This window comes from Melopsittacus undulatus (genome assembly GCF_012275295.1).
Source record: "Melopsittacus undulatus isolate bMelUnd1 chromosome W unlocalized genomic scaffold, bMelUnd1.mat.Z SUPER_W_unloc_4, whole genome shotgun sequence".
NCBI classification, from domain to species: Eukaryota; Metazoa; Chordata; class Aves; order Psittaciformes; family Psittaculidae; genus Melopsittacus; species Melopsittacus undulatus.
Window position 1 is genome coordinate 1,092,275 of NW_022993946.1, and position 23,731 is coordinate 1,116,005.

The window sequence follows — 23,731 nt, forward strand, 5'->3', positions numbered from 1 at the left end:
TCAGAAGTTGGCCTGATTCACCAGCTGGCTCTGAAGAAACCTTCTGGCCTTCAAGCATGGTTAAGGTGTAGGGTCTCAGGATCACACCTATAGCATTTAATATTTAGAATGATTATTAAATATATACTGGTTCAAATTATTTAAAACAATGTATTTAGATACAACAGAAAGCACAAAGGATATCTGTTCCCTTATGAATGGGCACAGAATCACAGAATCCCAAGGGTTGGAAGGGACCTCAAAAGATCATCTAGTCCAACCCCCCCCGCAAGAGCTGGGTAACCTAGAGTACATCACACAGGAACTTGTCCAGGCGGGCCTTGTATATCTCCAACATAGGAGACTCTACAACCCCCCTGGGCAACCTGTTCCAGTGCTCTGTCACTCTTACAGTAAAGTGTCTAAGTCTACACAGCTGCATAATGCTAACTGCATGCCTTATGAGGACATAACAGTGCTTAATTAAACCTTAGGTAACACTTTCCACAATCAAAAACTTCACTAAATTAATCTTTATGACCTCTAAGTTATTGGCATATCATAATTTTACAAATTGAAATGCAATTAGTTGATTTCATTGACACAAAGGACTACAAAATTGCAAGGAATCGAGATAGAAAATTGACTGCAGTGATTTATGCTTACAGATAAGCTTAATACAGGTTGGAGTGCATATGGTCAGCTAGACCTCTCCCCATCTCCTTACTCCCAAAAGGCTTTTAGTACATTTGGCAACAGCTTTCCATGTTGTTTATAAATTGCAAAATGAACATGACTTGACCATGCAACTTAAATTCAATCAAGAAGGCCCATCACTTTGAAGTTGCAGCTACATTTAAGGAATAAAATTTGTTCACTAACTAATTAGCAGTATTGATGTCCTTCATGGCTACTAATGCTCAAAGACAAAAACATAAATATTATGATCATCAAGGGATATTTTCTTCATGGATTCATGACAGTGTTGCTTTTTCATGTAGCATTCACTACCTCAAAGGGAGATGCTTGATACTTCTCTGATTTGGTCATAAAGGTACAAATTAATTCACTCTCGAAGGAAAAAAATTGGAAGTTTGCAAAAGGCTTGCAGAGCAGTTAATCATATTTCTGTTATGACATCAAATGGCAAACAAAAAAAATCAATTCAGAGTGAAAAATTCTGCTACCCAGGACTAGAATTTTATTTTACTGCTATATCTTTGAAAAATGATTCCTGAAATGTTTTTGCACACCTCTATTAACAAATCCTATGGTTATTACACTGCAGCAGCATTCTGCACATGAACTTGAATTTGATTTTCTATTTTTCTTAAGATATTTGGTATTAAAGGGCATTTGCTATGTCTCAATTAGTTGGATTGATGGTATATTTTCTCTCAGAAGAATAATGCAAGCAAAGTATTCAAACCTCCCAGACATCTATTGCAGTGCATTGAAGAGAGGCCAGTTTTCACTCACAGTGTTCTTCAACTAAATTGAATCCAGATGTTTACATGGAATAAAATATTAACAAACCTCTCACAAGGTGCTTTAATAACCAAAACCAAAAATTCTTTAAGGTGACAACTAGCCTTTAGCCAGAAAGATTTATATATATATTTTTTTTAATAATGCAGGGTGTATTATCCTAATTTAATTCCAGCTAGTCATCAACAAAATACTTATCTGGGATAATTCTGAAAAACCTGTACAACAAACCATTTCTGAAAGTATTAATAACTTAGTTATAAACATATGCAAGGTCCTCCACCTGGGTCGGAGCAATACCAGGCACAGCTACAGGTTGGGCAGGGATGAGATTCAGAGCAGTCCTGTGGAGAAGGACTTGGGGGTGTTGGTTGATGAGAAAATAAACATGAGCCGGCAGTGTGCACTTGCAGCCCAGAAAGCCAACCGTATCTTGGGCTGCATCAAAAGCAGTGTGACCAGCAGGTCAAAGGAGGTGATCCTGCCCCTCTACTCTGCTCTCGTGAGACCTCACTTGGAGTATTGTGTTCAATTCTGGCGTCCTCAACATAAAAAGGACATGGAACTGTTAGAACAAGTCCAGAGGAGGGCCACGAGGATGATCAGGGACTGGAGCATCTCTCATATGAAGACAGGCTGAGAAAGTTGGGGCTGTTCAGCCTGGAGAAGAAAGGCTGCATGGAGACCTCATAGCAGCCTATCTGAAGGGGAGCTATAGAGATGCTGGGGATGGACTATTCATTAAGTACTGTAGTGATAGGCCAAGGGGTAATGGGTTAAATCTTAACCAGGGGAAGTTTAGATTAGATATAAGGAAGAAATTCTTTACTGCTAGGGTGGTGAGGCACTGGAATGGGTTGCCCAAATAATTTGTGAATGCTCCATCCCTGGCAGTGTTCAAGACCAGGTTGGACAGAGCCCTGGGTACATGGTTTAGTGTGAGGTGTCCCTGCCCATGGCAGGGGGGTTGGAACTAGATGATCTTAAATGTCCTTTCCAACCCTAACTCCTCTATGATTCTATGATTCTATATGATTCCAATTTTTGTTTTCCTTTTTTTCCCCCTATAAACCTAAGTTACCTGCAGTTTTATTTTTGTAACACAAATCAGATATCTTTGACAGAGAGATCTAGACATAGAGGAAAAGCTGTATTTATGTTTTAAAACTGCTGCAATAGCCCACCATTTAGTGCCTGTAACAATATAGTACTATTCAACAGTGTTCCAGTTCTTGAAGATTAAATTCATAGAGGCTATTATTTAACAGGAATTTCCTGGAAAGACATTTCAGTTTTACATATCTTGGGAAAATTACTTGACACTGTCTAAACAAACGTATAGTCTATTTGTGTCTGCAGCTTGTACACATACAAATTTAAATTCTAAATTTCATAGAATTCTGTGTGAAGCTGACCTGAGAGGACTAAATAGCATGTCAAGAAACTAATATTTATTTTCATTATGTTCAAGCATAGAGCAAGGTAGTGCTTCTTTACATTTCAAATTCCTTCTCAATTAGTTTGGCCTAATTTACTTTATGAGGAATTTGCAATATGCAAGAAGTAAAGTTATGGTCCATTTTAGTACTAAGAAGTATTTTGATAATTAAAAATGCATAGTACATTTTCTTGGGTTTTAAACTTATTTTTCTTTCACTTTCTTCAATGTACTTATCAACTCGTATCCCCCCTGGTCCAAATAGAAGCCAGGTTCTTGTCCTTGAAGATTAAGGATTTCCATTCCTCTCATATGCTGAAGTGCCATTAAGTGTTTAGTCAGAAAAACTCTGTTATCACTATGACATTCCAGGCAAAAATGTCCTTCTTCCTCAAAACTATTCTCTGACAAATCTTTTCCCCCTTCCCAGCTATTCCAACCATTTTGCATGCAAGTAATCTCTAGTCTCCTGATTTACCAGACATATGTATCACATCAGAGTGGTAAAACATATCTGTATTATGAGTATAAACATGTCCCAGAGACTTCAAAAGAAATAATTTTTGTGACCAGGAAAAGTTTACATTATGCCTGCTAAAATGCAACATATGGATAGAAAAGCTGAAATTCTATGTAAGACATAGGCATTTCTAGAGCATATTTATACATAAATACTGCGAGGAATACTAAGTTCAAAGAATGTTCAAAACCAACAGATACACTGGAGAGTTTAACCATCCTATTTTATATTTCCCTAAAACAAGAGATGGAAATATCTGGGACATGTTAAAAGCTTTCAGTGCATTTGTCATGTGAAGAGACAATGGAACATGCAAAAATGCATCAGCTGAGACTCTTAAGTACTGTTCACAGAGAAATACTTGTGGGATTTATCCACTAGATATGCAAAGACCAAGACAACACAAACACAGATGGTGAAGTCCTTTTCACACCCTATCTGGTGTCAAAGGCAGGAGGAGGTGTAAAATGATTTTTGCAACCTAAAAGTACATGAGGAATCCAGATTTCTCTATTTGCTTTACAACAACAGTTAAGCACACTAAAACAGACACAATGAAACAAGTGCTGGTCTTGTTTTTATATTTTGCTACTGAGGACTTCTTTCAGAACATAGTATAACAATCTGCCAAGCCTCATGCCCCTAGATATACACATGGCTACTACCTTCTCTTGTACTGTACTTGAATTTCATATCAGTTACTGAAATGATATTCCAAGCATGTCAATTAAAAAAAAAAAAAGTCCAGCATCCACTGACATATAGAAGAGATGTTACAGAGTGGATTCTTCCCTCTTCTACACAGACTGGGCTGAAAATATTCCATCTTTATACCATTTGAAAAACAAGATTTAGGCCTACATTTTATTTAAGATAGACTCTTCATACTTACTAGCTGACAGAAAGAAAAACCGTAGCTTCCAGGAATGTATTCTGATGTACAGAATCAGACTCTATAACTCAAGGAGTTATAAAGCAAGTATGTTTATTATGGCGCTGGATGCAAGGGGGATCGCTCCTCCTAACTTGCACACCGAGGGGTTAAGCGAGAAGATATTTATTATACACAAACATCCATATTCGTTAGATTCCCGGGAGAGTAGCAGGGATATTACAATTAGTTCTAGGAACCCATTATCATAATTCTCCTCCTTCTGTTGCTCGTGCACTACCATCCGGTGGTCGTGGGCAAGGGTTTTCAAGATGAAGTAAACAGCCTTCCTTACAATGCACTTTTCACCTTTGGCACAGATGGATGCCCCAGTAATCACAAAACTAGCTGAAACCAGCCATATCTATACCTTTCTGATAGCTGACAAAGTTTTATAACAGTATGACCTTCGTACACAATTTATTGCAAGCAACACAGGACAGGCAGACAAAGAGTATCAGAAGATAGCAGGTGTTTGGGAAGCACTGTCTCCAAACTAACCTATAAGTATAGAAGGATGGTAAGAAATAATTCACTCATGTTAGTAGGGCTACTAAATTCTGTTATCACACCACAGACTTACAACGTAAACATTGTTCTCTATCTTAGACCTAAGTTAAGCTAAAAGTATTTTAACCCTATGTTTTCCAGGCACTTGCTTTCCCTATATCACCTGGACATTACAGAAAGAACTGTAGTACACAAATTTATAAAGATTGGATTACAGTTCACTCCTTCCAGGCCCTTCTCCTCTCTTGAGGGTCCTAGCCTGTTAGTTTAAGGGGGTCATGAACTCAGGATCCCAATGTATTTCCATTGGGGCTACTAGTTCTTTTAGACCTGTTGCAAAACCATAGTCAGAGACAGATAGCACCACTCCTTTTAAATTGCAGCTACTCCGCACTTCCCAATTATCAAATCTTGTTTCAAATACCATATCTTTTAAAAAGTAACAGATCTTTCCTATATTTTTTCCCTTAATAGTTTCACATTGCAATGCAATCAAAAGAAGGGAGTTTCGAAAATGAGGTGTTCATGCCAAGCCTTGGTGTTTAATCAGTCTTCATTCATATTTAGTTCCAGAAAATTATTTATAGCATCTTTGAAATGTTTCACTTTGGAACTTAGATAATGGGCTGAGAGTTGCAAAGGAGTAGGATACTGACTATACTTAAGGTCTGCAAGTGCTGCAGAATAAAAGTAACAGGATTGTAGCATAAACATACCTGCACTTTCACATATGAATAATTTTTACAGCTACTGAGCTGAAAATGTGATAATAAGAAGGGAAAAGCAGGAAATTTCTGACTTTGCTAGTAATGGCACTCATATCTATACAAAAGACAAAAAGTAGCCAAAATTAAAACATTTACTGATAATCTGACATCTCTGCTTTTGCTAAGTCATGTCATATAACATTTATAACTTATGTTGATTCTGGATCCTGAGATAAGGAGGCACAAAATAAAATATAAACCTTTGTAAATAAGTAGAATCAGTTTTAAGTAATGTTAAGTCCAATGGCTTTGTAACAGTAGCAATGGAAAATAACTGAGGTGCATGTTTCACAGAAATAAGAAAAGAGTGCAGCTAGAGAACATACTGAGAATTCCTTTATAAGGTAAACCATTGTAGTTGACATAGTTTTAGGTCCTTATGAACTTAGTACAAAATAAGTGGGGATGGGGAGTATCTGGGACTAGCAGATGTCCAGGATGGGTGTAGTTAAACTGATAAGTAGAAGGACAGGATGATTGCTATGTCTGTAGTGTTAATTAAGCTGGTGTAAGCATCTACTGCACGTGCTTCAAAGGCTGCCAGAAGTGATGAAGATTGTTGGAAGAAGTAAACGACACTCAAAGACCACCACCACATTTTTGTGCATATGCAGGAAAACTTTCTGAAAAAATATGTAATTCATACGTAGCCTCATGAATATGCATGTATGCCCAGTGACTATATAAGTATGGCTTGTGTAGCAATACGGGGACACATGTTAGGTGAAGCTATCCTCTGCATCTCCCGGCACCGCAATAAAGAATACCTGCTTGTCAACTTAAACTTTGTTGGCGAGTTTGTTACTGGAGTTTTCTCTGAATCAATCTGTCTGTATTTATTCAGCTGCTTTGGCAGGAAAAAGAACATAATCTTTTTAAGCCAAAATGTCTTATCCTGAACATTAGTTTATGGTACCTTTAATCTTGAGGGAGCCAAGTAAAGAGAGGTCATGATTTAGCTTTTCAGTATAGGCAAGCACTTGCAGTCCTTAAGCAAAGCAAGCACAGGTGGTCAAGCCATTTTAAATAAATCTGTAAGGAACAGACAGTAAAAAAAATTCCTAACTGCTTCAGAGGTTTTTGGTCCCTCTAAATAAAAAAGGAATCTAAAAAGATGTCTTTGTTCATGCCTCTCTAGCTTCTTTTATTTTTTTCCCTCTTTTAGGATCTCCATAATCCTTTCTTCTCCCCTTGGGCTCTGTGGCTACATATGTACAAGCAAATAAGATCAGCCAGAATCTAGTCTCTGACCCTGAGGATAAATGGTACACAGGCAGCCTACATCTGGGAGGGCTGAACTCTCATTTTTTGCACTACCTCCCCCTGGCCTGTGATACCCCCCAGCACTGCCTGCGGGAGCGCATGCTGGCAGGCCTGAACTGCCTTAGCCAGAATGCTAACTGTTCAACAGCATGGATGACTAAGGGCCTGCACATGAATCTGTGCCCAAGTCCAGCTTAGTTTGCTAGCACAGACTAGAAAACTAACTTTTTCCTTCCCCCTGTGGCCTATCTTTTCCTTTCCATATTTTAGGAAACATTCAGTCAGACCAGACAACCTCCTCCTGCAATTGAATTTTACTTCTGTGAAATGCCTGGGAAAAGTCATAGCACCACTCAAAAAGCAATAGTTGGTAGCCTCCTACCTAGATTGTATTTGAAACATGCTTGTAGCTGTAAACTTCTACATTCCTTTTAGCTGGAGCTCTTCTGGGGTTATTGTTTTTCCCAGAGCACATTTTCCAGCTCTCACTAAGGAAAAGTATCTGGAGGTTAGACCATCTAGTAGCGTTTTCATTACTACACATAAACCAGAGAAGAAATTAGAAAAAAAAAAGATGGCGCGTTCGTGCATACACTTGCACACAAATTAAATGCAAAATGCTGTTATCACCAGAAAAATCAGCATTACCACTCAAAAATTCCATATTCAGTGTAGCTGGGGCTTGATCTATTGAACACTGTGTCTTGTCACTATATGAATGAAAAAAGCCTTGGAAGACAATATGTTATGTAAATGTAATCCATCTAGCAGTAGAATTATTTAGCCAAACATTACCACTGGAGAAGTCCATATTTCACTAAGTGGGACTGCCACAATATACGATGTTCTGAACTTTGTTTAGAAACAATCTGAACAACCATGTCAGTTACATAAGACAAAGGTTAGAGACATGATAATGAACAATTCAAGCACAGGACTGATGACAGGAGACACATCTGGAGAATATGTTTAGTGTGTACAGTCCTCTTGAGAAGGAAATCATGCTGGTAATTAAGAACCACACAAGAGGCGAACTTCCTGTTTGTAATAGTAAGTTGTCACAAGGGAAGAATCAATGTCACAAGCAGTTTGAACTTAAAATAATAAAGTATGTTAAACAGAAAAGGAAACAACAAGTTCAGGTGCAAATACCTCTACACAGTGTTTCACAGCCTAAACAAAAATTGTTGCTTTAAGGTCAATACAAGTCTCTAAGCAAATCACTTGAACTTATCTGCAAAGTTATCCCAGATGGTCCTTTTTGGCTTGACACCACAGTAACTGCTTCAATAACAGGAGTGATAAAACTCAGTCATTGTGTTAAGATGTCAACTAGTTAAGATGTTAAATTGTGTTAAGATGTTAACTAGTCAGCTAAGGGAGTATGTTACCATTTGGAAATTCCCTGAAGAATTTCAGTGAGCCACTAAAATGTCAGATACTATCAGTGTCTAAACAAAGATCAGCACACACTCTTGCAGATGTGCTGGGATGAGTGTAGGGACTTCCTGGGAGACATCAGAAATGGAACACCTCCTAGAACCCTAAACAAATGAGTAAGAGGTAGTTACAGAAAAAGACTCATTTTCAGAATATGCATCTTTATTAGTGGTCCTTTATAAATAAAGCCTCATAACCAGAAACAAAGACTTATTCAGTAAAAGAATAGCTCAAGAAATGTACTCTAGAACTGCTACATTCAGAGAGGAAGCAAAATTCCTCCTAAGTTTGCCCAATAAACAACACCCTATTTGCCTAAAGAAAGCACTTGAAATGGGTATAAAAGTTACTCAGCATTAATTTTTAATTTCTGTGACCACTGACTTTCCTCAGATCCTCCTCTTCTGCCTTTTACCATTTCTCATTGCATTAATTTAATGTTAACTCATAAGCTCCTCCAAGGCATGTTCTGTTCCTATCACACACTATTTAGCTCCCAGTAGGATGTTATGGATAAATTCTGGCATACGCTACACACCAGAATCTCACCACGTAGTGATCACATGAGTATTCCCTAGTCATGAACAGACTGGTAATAAAAATCAACTTTATGCAATCATCTGGTAAGAGCTTTAGAGCCAAATAAAAATGAATATTGGCCTCTACAAAATTTCATAGAAACAGAATGATGCAATTCTTATGTATCATTCAAATAAGACGGTGATTACTCAAATGAGTACTGCTTAAACAGCATATGGAGGGAGTATTTAATAGAGTATGTGGCAGAAGGAAAACTCCAGAACTTTCACCTTTCCAAATCAAAATGTTTAGAAATATCAAATACAAGATGGTAATTCTGCTACCACCTCATGATTTAATATGTTATGTTTTTCATTTCAAAACTTAAAAAGCTAAACTAAAGCTACTTCATCATTAAAACCAAAACTAAATTTGCCCAAGTGAAAGTTTTAAGATTTAATCCATAAAGAACTGTCTTTATGTATGGAAAATGTTCTTCTGTGAAGAACAACTTATTTGGTAGCATAAGGGAAAAAAAGTTCCCCAGTAAATTAAATACATCTTGGGAAATTGTTTTCAAAGTCTCCCTAGCTGAACTTGTATGCATTCTTAATTCCTCAAATGAGTACAATGCTCAGATTAGAACCATTTACATAATTATTCCGTAATTAGCAGGGCTATCTGTGTAGGACTTTCTGTTGCTTATAGGTATGCTATAAAATAAAACTCAGAAATAGAAGCTTCCATTTAATCTCTTCTGCATTACACAGAAATATTTGCCACTTATTCATAATACATTAGCTTCTAAGTAACATAAAATAGAGCTAGCTGTCTGACTCAGGGATATTTCTGAAGCTGCTAATTTGATATTTTTTCCGATAAACAGAAAACTTTCCCCATTATATATACCATTACGCAGCTTTTTTGCTTGCAATTAATTATCTCAGATTGCTACAAAACTAGACAATCTGATAAGACAAATTCTATTTGTTTCAAATAACCTTCATTCAAAGCATCCACTACATACAATGATGAATGTAAACTGAGGATATAATTATTTTTTAATAAAAATACCTTATACTTTTGACTGGTAATACATCTTAGGTATCAAAAGAGGAAGTGTGTATGCTCAGAGGACTACGCTAACACAGATCTATAGCACAGATATCGAAAGCTGGGCAGCTGACTGCTCAGGGACACATTAATGCAAGCTCATTGTGTATGTGTAGTTCTAGATTAACATTACTCTTTTAGATATATTTACTTGGTGTATCTAAGGAAAAAAATCCAAACTCTGCAGTCATCAATATTACAGCATCCATAAAAAAACTGCATGCTAGTACAGAATATAAATTTTCTTATATTGATAATGTGCTTCTAGTTTAAGTCACAACTTTGAGATAAACCTAGAGCTGCACACATTCTGTCCCATCCTGGACTTGCTCCCAAGATCAGTGGAACAGTTTCAGGGAGAGATGGCAGGAATTTTTATTCATTTTATGCTTAAAGAACTAGTCAGACAGATCTGAGAGCTTTTAAAGGTCAGCCTTACCTCCGTCCCTGGAAAGGTGATGGAACAACTTATTCTTGACGCCATCTCTAGATATATCAAGGATGAGGGGGTCATTAAGAACAGCCAACATGGTTTTATGAAGGGGAAGTCATGTTTGACCAACCTTATAGCCTTCTATAAGGAAGTGACTAGGTGGAGGGATGATGGTAGAGCGGTAGATGTGGTTTTTCTTGATTTCAGTAAGGCATTTGATACTGTCTCCCACAGCATTCTCATAGATAAGCTAAGAAAGTGTGGGCTTGACGATCAGGTAGTGAGGTGGATCAAGAACTGTTTGAAAGGAAGAAGGCAGAGAGTTGTGGTCAATGGCACAGAATCTAGCTGGAGGTCTGTGACTAGTGGAGTCCCTCAGGGGTCGGTGCTGGGACCAGTGCTGTTTAATATTTTCATCAACGACCTGGATGAGGGAACTGAGTGTACCCTCAGCAAGTTCGCTGATGACACTTAGCTGGGAGGAGTGGCTGACACACCAGAAGCCTGTGTTGCCATTCAGCGAGACCTGGACAGGCTGGAGAGTTGGGCAAGAGAAACTTGATGAAATTCAACAAGGGCAAGTGTAGAGTCTTGCATCTGGGGAAGAACAACCCCATGTACCAGTACAGGTTGGGGGTTGACCTGCTGGAAAGCAGTGAAGGGGAAAGGGACCTGGGGGTCCTGGTGGGTAGGAGGATGACCATGAGCCAGCAATGTGCCCTTGTGGCCAAGAAGGCAAATGGCATCCTAGGGTGCATTAGAAAGGGTGTGGTTAGTAGGGCAAGAGAGGTTCTCCTCCCCCTCTACTCTGCCTTGGTGAGGCTGTATCTGGAATATTGCGTCCAGTTCTGGGCCCCTCAGTTCAAGAAGGACAGGGAATTGCTTGAAAGAGTCCAGTGCAGAGCCACAAAGATGATTAAGGGAGTGGAACACCTCCCTTATGAGGAGAGGCTGAGGGAGCTGGGTCTCTTTAGCTTGGAGAAGAGGAGACTGAGGGGTGACCTCATCAGTGTTTACAAATATGTAAAGGGTGGGTGTCAGGATGATGGAGCTAGGCTTTTTTCAGTGATATCCAGTGATAGGACAAGGGACAATGGGTGTAAACTGGAGCATAGGAGGTTCCACGTTAACATCAGGAAGAACTTCTTTACTGTAAGAGTGACAGAGCACTGGAACAGGTTGCCCAGGGAGGCTGTGGAGTCTCCTATGTTGGAGATATTCAAGGCCCGTCTGGACAAGTTCCTGTGTGATGTACTCTAGGTTTCCCTGCTCTTGCAGGGGGGTTGGACTAGATGATCTTTTGAGGTCCCTTCCAACCCTTGGGATTCTGTGATTCTGTGATGGGCTGCTCTAAACAAAGGAATTTCTGTTAGAAGTGCTTGTCTGAGTTTCCAGCAATGGTCTTGTATGATTTACTGTATAGAGATTCTTTAATTCAACTTCATAGCTAAAGCTCCAGGTCTAGGTTTTTCTGGGTTATTGAAAGCAAATCGATCGCAAAGCTGCTTGTTCTGGCGTTTCTGTTAGAGCAGTGGCACAGTGTTCAGTCCATAAGCACTTGCTTAAAATAATAATGCTTCTCATATGAAGGCTCTGGGGAGACCTGAGAGCAGCTTCAAGTGCCTAAAGGGGCTAACAAGAAAGCTGTAGAGTGGCTTTTGCCAGGGGCCTGTAGGGACAGGACAAGGGGGAATGGCTTTAAACTGACAGATGGGAGGTTGAGATGAGATTTTAGGAAGAAGTTCTTCCCTGTGAGGGTGGTGAGGCACTGGCGCATGTTGCCCAGAGAAGCTGTAGCTGCCCCATTCCTAGAAGTGTTCAAGGCCAGGGTGGATGGGGCTTGGAGAAACTTGGTCTAGTGGAAGGTGTCCCTGCCCATGGCAGGGGGTTGGAACTAGATGAACTTTAAGGTCTCTTCCAACCCAAACTGTGCTATGATTATATAATTCTATGGAATCGTTACCCTGTCTGTTCAGTGCAAGCCTTCACAGTGCATTTGGCTGTGATGCTGTTCCTGTGACAGTCAGTAATGTTAGCAGAGTTATCATCTGCCAGAATATTCTCTGGAATAGCATGTTACCACGTAAACTCAAGTAGTAACAGTGTATTCTTGTGCTAGAAATACTTCAGGTCCCAAGGTGAAGCCCTTAGCTCTCCACTTGGAACCAAGGGCTTTAGTGGTGGTGAAGCACGGAATCAGACTCTACAACTCAGAGAGAGTTATAAAGGAGGTATGTTTATTACAGTGCCCGGTACAAGGAGAATCGTTCCTCCTAACTTGCACACCGAGGGCTTAAGCAAGTAGATATTTATTGCACACAAACATGCATATTTATTAGGTTTCTGAGAGTTCATGGGGGATATTACTATTAGTTTAGGTACTCATTATCATAAGTCTCTTTTTCAGCGCTTGCGCACTGCCCTTCGACGGTCGTGGGCAGGGGTCTTCAAGATGAAGTAGTCTTCCTCATGGGGGCAGGGGTCTTCAAGATGAAATAAGCAGTCTTCCTCAGGGTCCACTTTTCACCTTTGGCACAGTTAGATGCCCCAATAATCACAAATTAGCTGAAACCAGCTGTATCTGCAAGTTTCTGATAGCTGTCAAAGTTTTAAAACAGTGTGACCTTCGTCTACAAAATTTATTGCCTCCCAAACTAGCAGATGTTTGGGAGTCACTGTCTCCAAACTAACTGATAATTGGAAGGATGGTAAGAAATACTTCACTCATTAGGAGGATGAAAGGAAACGATTCACTCTTGTTAGTAAGACTACTAAATTCTGTTATCACACCACAGACTTACAACACAAACATTGCTCTCTATCTTAGACCTAAGTTAAGTTAAAAGTATTTTAACCCTATGTTTTCCAGGCACTTGCTTTCCTTATACCACTGGGTTTTGTGCATCCCCCAGGCATGCACTGTGTGCTTCCCTGCATCCCACTTCTGCTTGGGAACAGGAAACTCTTCCAAGTGATGTGGGTGGTTGTGTTGGGAAATCCCTGGGTTCCCTGCCTCCCCCCCCCCCCCCCCCCCCCCCCCAGCCTGCCTTCCCCTCATGGTCACGCACATCATCAGCTCTGTTTTTCACGTGAATTGGTTGCAGGTTTGGCACCATGAAGCAGCCTTGGTTGGCTTTGCTCTTCTCTGGTGGGGTTTTTAGCTTGGTAGAGGCTGCTTTCTGCAGGATGCTAAACCCTGATGCTGGAAACCCACGGTGAAAAAGAAAGGACAAATGCTGTGTGAGGCAGGTGTAGGACTTTGGGCAGTTAGGCAAACACAGTCTGGGGAAGGCTCTTGTTAATCCGATCTGTTCTCTTTGCAGGAGAAAGATAAATTTTCTCTAACCAAGACTCCGAAGTTGGACCGGAGTGATGGTGGCAAAGAGGTGAAGGAGCGAGCGACCAAACGGAAGTTGCCTTTCACTGTTGGAACAAATGGAGATCAAAAAGACTCAGATACAGGTACAGAAATGACGTATTCCACCCTCAAAATATGTTTGGGCTGGGGGGAGCACACAGTATCCAGTATTTAACTGGACCAAGAGATTGCTCTGTGAGGAGGCACCCCTGCCTTTGGCTGGTGGTCATTTCTTTGTTTCTAAATAGTCTAGTTCATGAACTGCAGCTTAGACAAGCCAATGAGCAGTGCTGGGCCTGCTAGTAAGAACCTGGAAAATCGAAGAATAAATCTGAGTACTCTTTAAAAGAAAAGCAAGTAGTAAAAATATGAGCTTGCATGCATCTGCCTCAAACAAACCTGAGGTATGTGTGTATGTCTGTGCAAATACATCTGTATCCTCTCCAGACATGTTTTATTGTTTTGGGGCTTTAAACTGAACAATTATCTCCAGTTGGTGTGTGCACATGTGCTGTCAAATGTGCGTAAAGCTCTCTGGAGGCCGTACTGATGGGCTAGAGGTGTGACTGGTGCTGTGGCTGTCTGGGCCTGTTGGAGTGGTTAGATTGGCCCTTTGGGGCTGGTATAAGTGGTCCTCAGGACCCTGAGGTCATTAAGGTAACCTGTCTGCCCCTGTTCTTGGCACTGCCAAGGTTGCTCTGGTGGTTGTGACATGAATGAGCAACATATCCTGAACGCATGCCTGGTTTCTGGGAAGCACTGGTGCTGATGTGGGTGTTTCAGCCTGGCTGTGTCATGGTCAGGCAAGTCGCATCTCATGGCAGAAGAGTGGCTGGTACACTTGGGTCTTTCCCACTGTGGCCGCGTGTAGCTACAGAGACATCAAATGGGCTGTTTGATCAGTAAGCAGTTGTGAAGAGCTGTAGCAAAGTTTTGGCATGGAGCAAATTTATTTGGTTGTAAGAGGCTTATCTGTGGCTTTATTGTCAGAGGTTGGCATAGGTCCTTTCTGGATGTTTCTAGGAAATCTGCATTTGGAAATAGTTCTGGTCAGGTAAGGATCAAGAGATAAAATGGGATAAAAGTTGGGAATGTGCTTAAAAATGGTAAAAATCATGCATTTGCTGTTACTCTTGGGTGCGCATGTGAGGTGGTCTGTGGTATGTCAGCCTACAGGAGCTGTTTGCCGGTCTCCTCTGGTTCAGAAGTTGGGAGGGGCAAATTTTAAACAAGCCCAATAGTAATTTTCACAGTTGCTGAACTCCCTGTTAGAGAGAAAGTCTCAAAACATGAATTCATATTCATTAGAGGACAGCTCGTACCGATGGCCCTTGGCAGGGTTGAAGTGTCAGGTTTGTATTTGGTGTGTGTGGATGGGTGTGTTGGAGAATGAATCAACTGGGGTTTGCAGTGGTGGGAGGAAGGATGGCCCCTACCATCGGGGAGCAGAGGGGGTTACAGCCTGACATGGGTGATCCTCACTTGCTCTCCAAGCAGTGTGGTGCCCATCGGAGCCTTCCTGTGTTCCCAAGCATGTTCATCATGCTGTAGTGTCTCACTTGAATAAATCAAGGGGTTTCACCTTTGGAGGGAGGATGGCTGGGGCAAGGCAAAACGGATTAGCTGGAACCATAACTTCTGCTTTACGTCAAGGGCGTTTCTGCCTCATTCAGTACTTGGTTGAGAATTTAAGGCCAAACTTGCTTTAGGGCTGTCTGACCCTCGTGACAGCTAAAATGTCATGGTAGGGCTCCACCAGCATGCTTTCCATGTCCCTCAGCAGCAGTTAAGAGGGCTCTGGTCCTTCTCTGGCTGTAGAGATGTTAGAAATCTTCCTGCTGGCAGCAGTGAGAAGAAAATCAAAAGGAGAGTAGCAGGGGAGGAGAGGAGAAAGCTGGGGAGAGGCTGCAGCTGCTGCAGGGTGCAGAGGAGCAGCAGTGCAGCCTGTGAGACACCTCTGCCCATCAGCCCCTGCTTTCAGCAGGCGTGGGACTCTGTCTCTTTGGGCTCATCTTCCCCTTCCTCTTCAGAGATCATCCTTTCTGGGGGAGCAGGTGTGAGAGCGGCAGAGCCAAGCCAAAGGGCAGCAGCCCAGCTCTCCCTGCATGCAGGACAGCCAGTGGTGGTCATGGTGCTCAAAGACACATTTAAGGGCAAACTGGGCTCCACAGATGCTGGGAATGTGTAGATGAGTCTCTAGCAACCTGTTTGGTGGAGACTGAGGAGAGGAAGTGACTCAGCCATTGGGGAGGATGTAGCAGCAGGGAGTTGCAGATAAACACCTAGAGTCAGATGGAGACTTATCAGGAGCCTGTTCTTTGAGATATTTTACTCCAGGAATCAGATTCTTGAGATGGGAAAAAAAACTTACTGGCACCTTGCTCTCCTCTTGCACCACCCCACTGATTTTATGATTGCAACCATGGGGTGTCTCAAGCCCTTGTGTTCCTTGGCCTGGCTCGAGGCCAGCTTTCATTGAGCAGGTACAGGTGTGTTTGCAGTGCACCAAAGTTGCACACTCCTAAACTTTGATTTCAGCTCTTGGGAAAAGCAGGATTGTGACATTAGTGTTCCAGTTGCAGGGTTGGTCTTAGATGATTTATATAACACAGTTGAGCTGCTGTACACAGGCTATTGTGTGTGTTCGAGAGTAGTTTTGCTAGGGTATTACACAGCCATGTGGAATTTAGCTGTAAGGATGTGGGAGCTGGGAGCTAGGAGAGCTCTCTTTTTGCCTGTAGTGGGATATTTTCTCCCCTCTTTAAATGTTTAAACAGTAGTGAATCTTCATCCTGATTTGTTCCAGTGACTCATTTTCCTTGGCACAGTGTATCTTTTTCCTGTTTTGTTGTGGGGTTTTTTGTCCCTGAGTAGCTCTGGCTCAGCTTTGACGTGTGTGCACTGCATGTGGTGCAAGAAAGCATGTGTCCTGGGTTTGCCTCACCATGGAAGGGTGGCAAATCCTGCTCTGGCTGGGTGTCAGGCAGCACTGGTGGTGTGCCAACCTGTGCTGGGACAGTCGGGATGAGCCCATGTGCCCCATTGCCTCTGCCACCTTGGTGCGTGGATGGCACCATCCCCTCGCCGTCAGGTTGCAAACATTAACCTCTGTCTCTTGTGTGCTCATAGTACTTATCCTGAGCACTGGTGCCTCATAGAATCATAGAATAGTTAGGGTTGGAAAGGACCTCAAGATCACCTAGTTCCAACCCCCCTGCCATGGGCAGGGACACTTCACACTAAACCATATCACCCAAGGCTTCGTCCAACCTGGTGTTGAACACTGCCAGGGATGGAGCATTCACAACCTCCCTGGGCAACTCATTCCAGTACCTCACCGCCCTTACAGTAAAGAATTTCTTCCTTCTATCCAATCTAAACCTCCCCTGTTTCAGTTTTAACCCGTTACCCCTTGTCCTTTCACTACAGTCCCTAATGAATAGTCCCTCACCAGCATTCCTGTAGGCCCCCTTCAGATACTGGAAGGCTGCTATGAGGTCTCCACGCAGCCTTCTCTTCTCCAGGCTGAACAGCCCCAACTTTCTCAGCCTATTTTCATATGGGAGGTGCTCCAGTCCCCCTGATCATCCTCGTGGCCCTCCTCTGGACTTGTTCTAACAGTTCCATGTCCTTTTTATGTTGAGGACACCAGAACTGCACACAATACTCCAAGTGAGGTCTCACGAGAGCAGAGTAGAGGGGCAGGATCACTTCTTTTGACCTGCTGGTCACGCTTCTTTTGACGCAGCCCGGAATACGGTTGGCTTTCTGGGCTGCGAGCGCACACTGAAGACAGCTCATGTTCATTTTCTCATTGACAAACACCCCAAGTCCTTCTCCGCAGGGCTGCTCTGAATTTCCTTTTTGCCCAACCTGTAGCTGTGCCTGGGATTGCTCCCACCCAGGTGTAGGACCTTGCACTTGGCATGGTTAAACTTCATGAGGTTGGCATCAGCCCACCTCACAAGCGTGTCAAGGTCCCTCTGGATGGCATTCCTTCCGTCCAGTGCATCAACCAAACCACACAGGTTGGTGTCATCAGCAAACTTGCTGAGGGTGCACTCAATCCCACTGTCTATGTCACTGACAAAGATGTTGAACAAGACCGTTCTGAACACCGATCCCTGAGGGACACCACTTGTTACTGGTCTCCAGCTGGGCATTGAGCCATTGACCACAACTCTTTGCATGCAGCCATCCAGCCAGTTCTTTATCCACCGAGTGGTCCACCTATCAAATTGATGTCTCTTCCAATTTAGAGACAAGGATGTCGTGTGGGACAGTGTCGAACGCCTTGCACGAGTCCAGGTAGATGACGTCAACTGCTCCACCCCTGTCCATCAGTTCCGTAGCCCCGTCATAGAAGGCCACCAAATTGGTCAGGCAGGATTTCCCCTTAGTGAAGCCATGCTGGCTGTCACCAAGCACCTTGTTGTTTTTCATGTGCCCGAGCATGCCTTCCAGGAGAATGTGCTCCAAGATTTTGTCAGGCACCAGGCATGTCACCAGGATGGCTTTTCCAGCTACACCCAGGTGTTCCCAGGGAAGGTGTGTGTTTGAGGGCAGAGGTCTGCCCCAGCCCTTCACTCACTGCAGCAGAGCACCTCACCTGCCCTTCTTCCTTCAGCCCTGCTCTTGCAGCTCCCTCCTAGATATGGCTGAGGAACATGTGCTGCTGGCAGAGTGCCGAGGTGCTCAGAAAACAAGCAATTTCATTCTTGATCTGTTTTTTTTTGCAGCAGCAGCCCACCCCCAGGCAGCATGCCTTTACTGCGCCCTGATGCTGAGCCAGCTCCCAGTGCCGCTTGGGGTTTGTTCCGGTACGGGAGATGGGCTCCTGAAGCCCAGCACTGGTTTAAAGAATATGGTTTGGGTACAGTAGGTTCAGTGATAAATCTTCTAAAATTATCTCCTTCAAAATGGTTTCTAGAACAACAGTTCTGGCTCTTGGGTTCCTTAGAGTTAACTGAATAAACCATCTTTAGGAGAAAAAATAGGGTGTAAAGCTGTGAGCATGTGACTGTGCATGTTACAGATCCAGCACTGTGGGAGCAACATCTCTCTGCCTGAGACTTCTCCTCCTTCCTTCTCCTCTTACTCGTGTGGCATCTCCCCACATCTCCAGATGTTGCTGAGAGCCTATGTGTTGCCTGGCAGCCACCAAATGAATACAGACAGCTTCTTTCCCAGTAATTTCAGCAGCTCCTCACTTGTTTCCTGTGTTGAAAAGCAGGTTAGGCATTTAATGGTGATGCTGAGGCATGCAGAGAAGCATCCTGCAGGCATAGCAGGGAGAAGGGGACCATCCTGCTGGGAAGCCACCTGCAGGGAGATGCAGGAGAGGTGCGCTGGGGTGGCTGGCACAGAGATGCTCCTTGATGGCTCTTCTGTGAACTCTCCCTACAGCCTCCCTGAGGAGGGAGCAGGAGGGGAGGCAGGAGGGGTTTTGTGTGCCTCTGGAAGTGCTGCAGAATGGGATCTGCAGTGGTTGGATGCTATTTGAGTCCTGTGGGTGATAACCTGAAAGCTGGAGCCCTCAGATCCAGCAGTGGATGGTGAGCTGCCTCCTCCTCTATCAGCCCAGCAGCAACACACAGCCAAGCAGGCACCCGGTTCTCTCCATGCCATCAGAGCTGTGCTGACTGAAATAAACAATGTCGTCATCTGTATCTGTTGTGGTCCTGTGGCATTTGATGGTCATCTCAGCTTGGGGGGGGCAGGGAGAGGTGGCTAGACTGGATGGGGGGAAATGGAAAACATGGCCTGAGAGCCCTGCGGCTGAAATGTGAAAGTCCTTAAAGTGTTTCTGTCTCTTGCTTTGATTAAAAAAAGAAAAAAAAAAAGAAAAAAAATTACTGTGCTTTTAAGTTCTTGAATAATATAGTAGGTGTAAGCTGAAAAATAAGAAGCTGGTGGAACTAGAACTACTTCGTGTCCCCAGGTTCTCCTGCCTCCCCAACCCCTTGCTCTCTCTTGCCGTCCTTCCTAGCTGCCCATCACACTCTGCTGGTGTTTTGGGGGGTGTTGGTGACCCCCCTGGCCATGGGGCTGGGGCAGTGTCCATCCATCCATCTCCCCTTTGACCTGGGATGTCTGGCAGCTTCTTTGCCCCCACCCTGAGGTCCATTCCTAGCCAGATAGCAGGTTTTTGAGGTTTTGTATTGCAGTCCCCCCCCCGTATAATTATATATTTATTTAGCAAGTAGCCATACACCCTGGAGGTGCCCCTGCTCCTCTGCAGAGCACCTGAGCACTGGCCCAAGGCCCTACCTTGGCACAGGATGGTTTTGCTTTTGGGGGAAGAAGGGAGAGACAAAACCCCAGCCGGCCCTGCAAGCTGATGTGCGCACACCCGCCTTTCCCTGGCTCCAGAGGGCTGTCTGGGAGCCCAGGGCTGATCCCATGGGCTTGTATGTTGCTGGGAGACTGGGGCTAGCATGAGGATGGTCAGCAGGAGCTGGTTTCCGAGCTTAAAACTTGTGCTGCTTCATAGCCTCCTTCATGCTAATCCCCCGAGTATGTTGCATTACTCTAATTACTAGATTAGAAAATTCCTGATGAATCAGATGTCCCAAAACATCGTCCTCTTCCGGAGCTGGCTCTTGGGTTGCCTAATGCCTGCAAGGGTTTTGAGTGCTTCTGCATGAGAACGCTCATTAGTCACAAGTTGGGAAGCTGGTGAGGGAATCTGTGAGAAGCAAATTGCTGGCTTATTAAAAAATGCATCTGCCTCCGAAACTCTTATTTGTGTGCATTTTCTGTCGCTGGCTTCATTCTGCTGTGTGCAGCTGGGGGACTCTAATGGGCTCTGCTGCATTGGTTCTGTCTTTGTATAATTTCAGTCCTTTTAATAAAATAGTCAATAAACTGTTCTCACCTAGCAACCAGGGAGAGAGTGAATGTCAGAATTCTCCATTTTTGGCTGGGCTCCGTAATGCTGGTACAGTGTGGATAGACTGGCAAACACCAACCTTCAGGTCACCCTTAGAAACTCCCTGTGTGCCATCAGCCATCTGGGAAGTGCTGTGTGGAAAAGCAGGTCATTTTATGACGGGAGCTGCCATAAATCTCCTCCTCCCCCCCCCCCCCCCCCCCCCCCCCCCTCACCTCCTTAACATGCAGAGTGAGAGGTCGCAGTGTGCTGTGTCTCTGTGAACCAAAAATCTATCAATTATGTCTTTTTCCTTCATACAAGAGCTTTTATCAGCTCTGTCTGCAGTGTCCTGCCCCAGCTTCCGGGAGGGGGGCGCTGTGTGGAGCCTTCCTCCCGCTCCTCTCTCCTCTGGCTCCCTCTGTTTTGTGGGAAATGAAAGGTTTGGACCTGCAAATTGGGGTCTTGAAACTATTCACGTTTAACATGGAGATTTGTTTTTGATGTAAGCCCCTTAGTTCCTCTTGTAGCAGTTTGTTAGCCAGTGGCTGCTCTGGTGAGAAGATGCATTTACATGTTTACATGCATAGACAGTGTTGCCTATCCTGCAAGTGGAAGGAGAATGCCTGCATTTGGATTGCAGGATACCACACAGCACTGAACCTCTCTAGCAGAATGATGCTTTTAAAGATACTGCAACCACTGGGGTCCAGCCTGCAGGTGCTCTGTCCCTGGGATGATGGGGCTCAGCCCCACACAGGGACCTGACATGGTTATAAACAGGCTTGTTCTTCCCACTGGCACCTCTCCTCTGCTCCCAAGTGTCGAAGCTGTCACCTCTACCATCCTTTCAGCTTAGCTGTGCAGGATCAGGCTCTGGCTCTGGTCCTGATCCTTCTCCATCCTTCAGATTAGAGAACAGCTCACTGCTGTACAGGAGCAGCTCAGGTGCCTTCCTTGCCTTTCTGCTGAAGCAGATCCTGCTACAGCTTTTCCTGTCGATTATCTCCTCGATTTCCTTTTTGGCACCTGCTTTTCACTTGGCTGATGAGCCAGTGTCATGGGTTCAGCAGTAGCTCATGCTCTGCCAGGGAGGAGGGAGAGATAGGGCGCCTGGTCTGGGCTAGTCGGGGAGGTATTCCATACCACAGCACGTCCTGCTCGGGGAGGGGACTGGAAGCTGGCCGGGAGGGAAGGGGTTAACACGCCGGGCTGGGCTCGGGGAGGCAACTGGAAGCTGGCTAGGAGGGGAGGGGGGAAGCTCTCTCTCTCTTCCGGGCTGGCCTCGTGTCGGCGGGTGGTATCGTATTCTCTCTCCCTGTTTGTCTCCTCTAACATTGATTTGTTATTGGTACCGGTAGTTATTTCTGTTATACCTTGATTGCTGGACTGATTTTACCTCAATCCGTGGGAGTTGTATTCCTCTGGCTCTCCTTCCCATCCCTCCGGGAGTGGGAAGGTGAGGGGGGGGGGCCGGGGAAACAAAGGGGGAACTGTGCAGATTTAGTTTAAACCACGACAGCCAGATACCGTCTCCCATCTGTTGCCTCCCAGCCCATGTGTACTGCAGGCTCTGCAGCATGTCCATGCCCTTCTGGTGCAGAGCCTCCTCCCTGCGCTGGCCCTCAGGTGCAGCTCTCTGGCCCTAGTGCTGTCTTCCTTTGCTTTTCAATGGTCTCTGTGCAGCCATGCCAGCCCTGTTCACCCTTCTCACTGCCTTGCTTTTGTCCTGCTCCCCGCTGCCCTTCTCTTGTCTATCTGCCCATGCCATTGTGCTGCTGCTTCCATTTCACACCACTGCTGTGCCCCTGCAGCATTGAAGCCTTCCCCTTGGCACCATACCGTGTGCTTGTCCTTAAATTCTGGGGATGCACACAGAGCCTCTTGACATGGTTGTATTGTGCTGCTGTAAACCCTTTGACTTGTGATCAACCTTGTTCAGCACTCACTGGTCCACATCTGCAGATGCCCTGTGAGCTCCTGCACTCAGGTTAAACCTGCTTTTCCCCTGGTTTGAGCTGACATGCTCCAAAATGTTTTATGCCCTGCCACAGAATGGACTCAGAGATCAATATGATCAGACAAAAATCCCTTTATTGCAAAGCATTAACTCCTCATATACTATTGCTTACACACACCTACAGCAATTTGGCATATCATGATTGGATACTTGTCTTGAAGACCCTTAGTGACTAACATATAATTGGTTAAGCACAGGTGTGAGAACTTGACCTCAAAAGCTTGCCAACAGTCCACAGTTCTCATAATTCAGTGAATTCCAGCTTCTTCTTATCTTGCTTGCTTAAGCTTCCTCGGGCCTCCCACAGCCTTGCTATATCTTTCAGAGTTATTCAGAGTTCATGTACCAAATATCCATTCTCCTGTGAGAACACTGTCTCCACAATGCCCTACAACTTCTGCAGTAAAAATTAGTCACTCTTATGTGTGCTAGGCTGGGGATGAGGAAAGCAGAGGCTTGTGCAGTCTCTCCGGAGTGCAATTCAGTCTCTGTTTCTGTCTGTGCCATTCTAATTTATTCTCATTGATCTTTTGTTGTTGTACTTACTTGGCAAATATGCTTGAAAATCCCCACTCACTGGCTAGCCAACAGTCAGCACCAAGATGATCAGCATGAGCTTCTTGGTTTGGAAATGGCATTTTTCCAGAGGGTACCACCGTATATGTGTGTGTTGTCATGTCAGAACAGTTTAAACAAAAGCTTTTTGCATTACAGGATATGACACGTTCGTGGGGAGCAAGGAGCCATGTGGCTCAGTCGCAGCTCGGTATTTGAGCTCCCATCCTCACAACCTGCCAGTATCTCACAGTGCATGTTTGAGAAATCTCCAACAGATTTTCTATCACCACCCTTTTCTCTTTCCTTCCCTGCCTCTCTTCTCTCCCGTTTTGGCTAGGGCCTGCTAGAGCCAGCCCAACAGCCCTGAATGCCTCTGTGCCCTGGGACTTCCACAGAGCTGCTGAAGGTCTTCCAGCAGTCCTGGATTTAGTCCCCACTGCAGTAGCATGAGTGTTGCAGGACCTGGACTCTAAACTAATTAGGGCACAAGAACCACCTGCAGGCTAATGCTCAAACCCCTTTG

General features: G+C 44.1%; 1 pseudogene; it reads left to right on the top strand.

The window, feature by feature from the left end:
• LOC117438263 (ankyrin repeat domain-containing protein 11-like) overlaps positions 1-23,731 on the top strand; it is a 103,679-nt pseudogene that overhangs the window by 52,013 nt on the left and 27,935 nt on the right.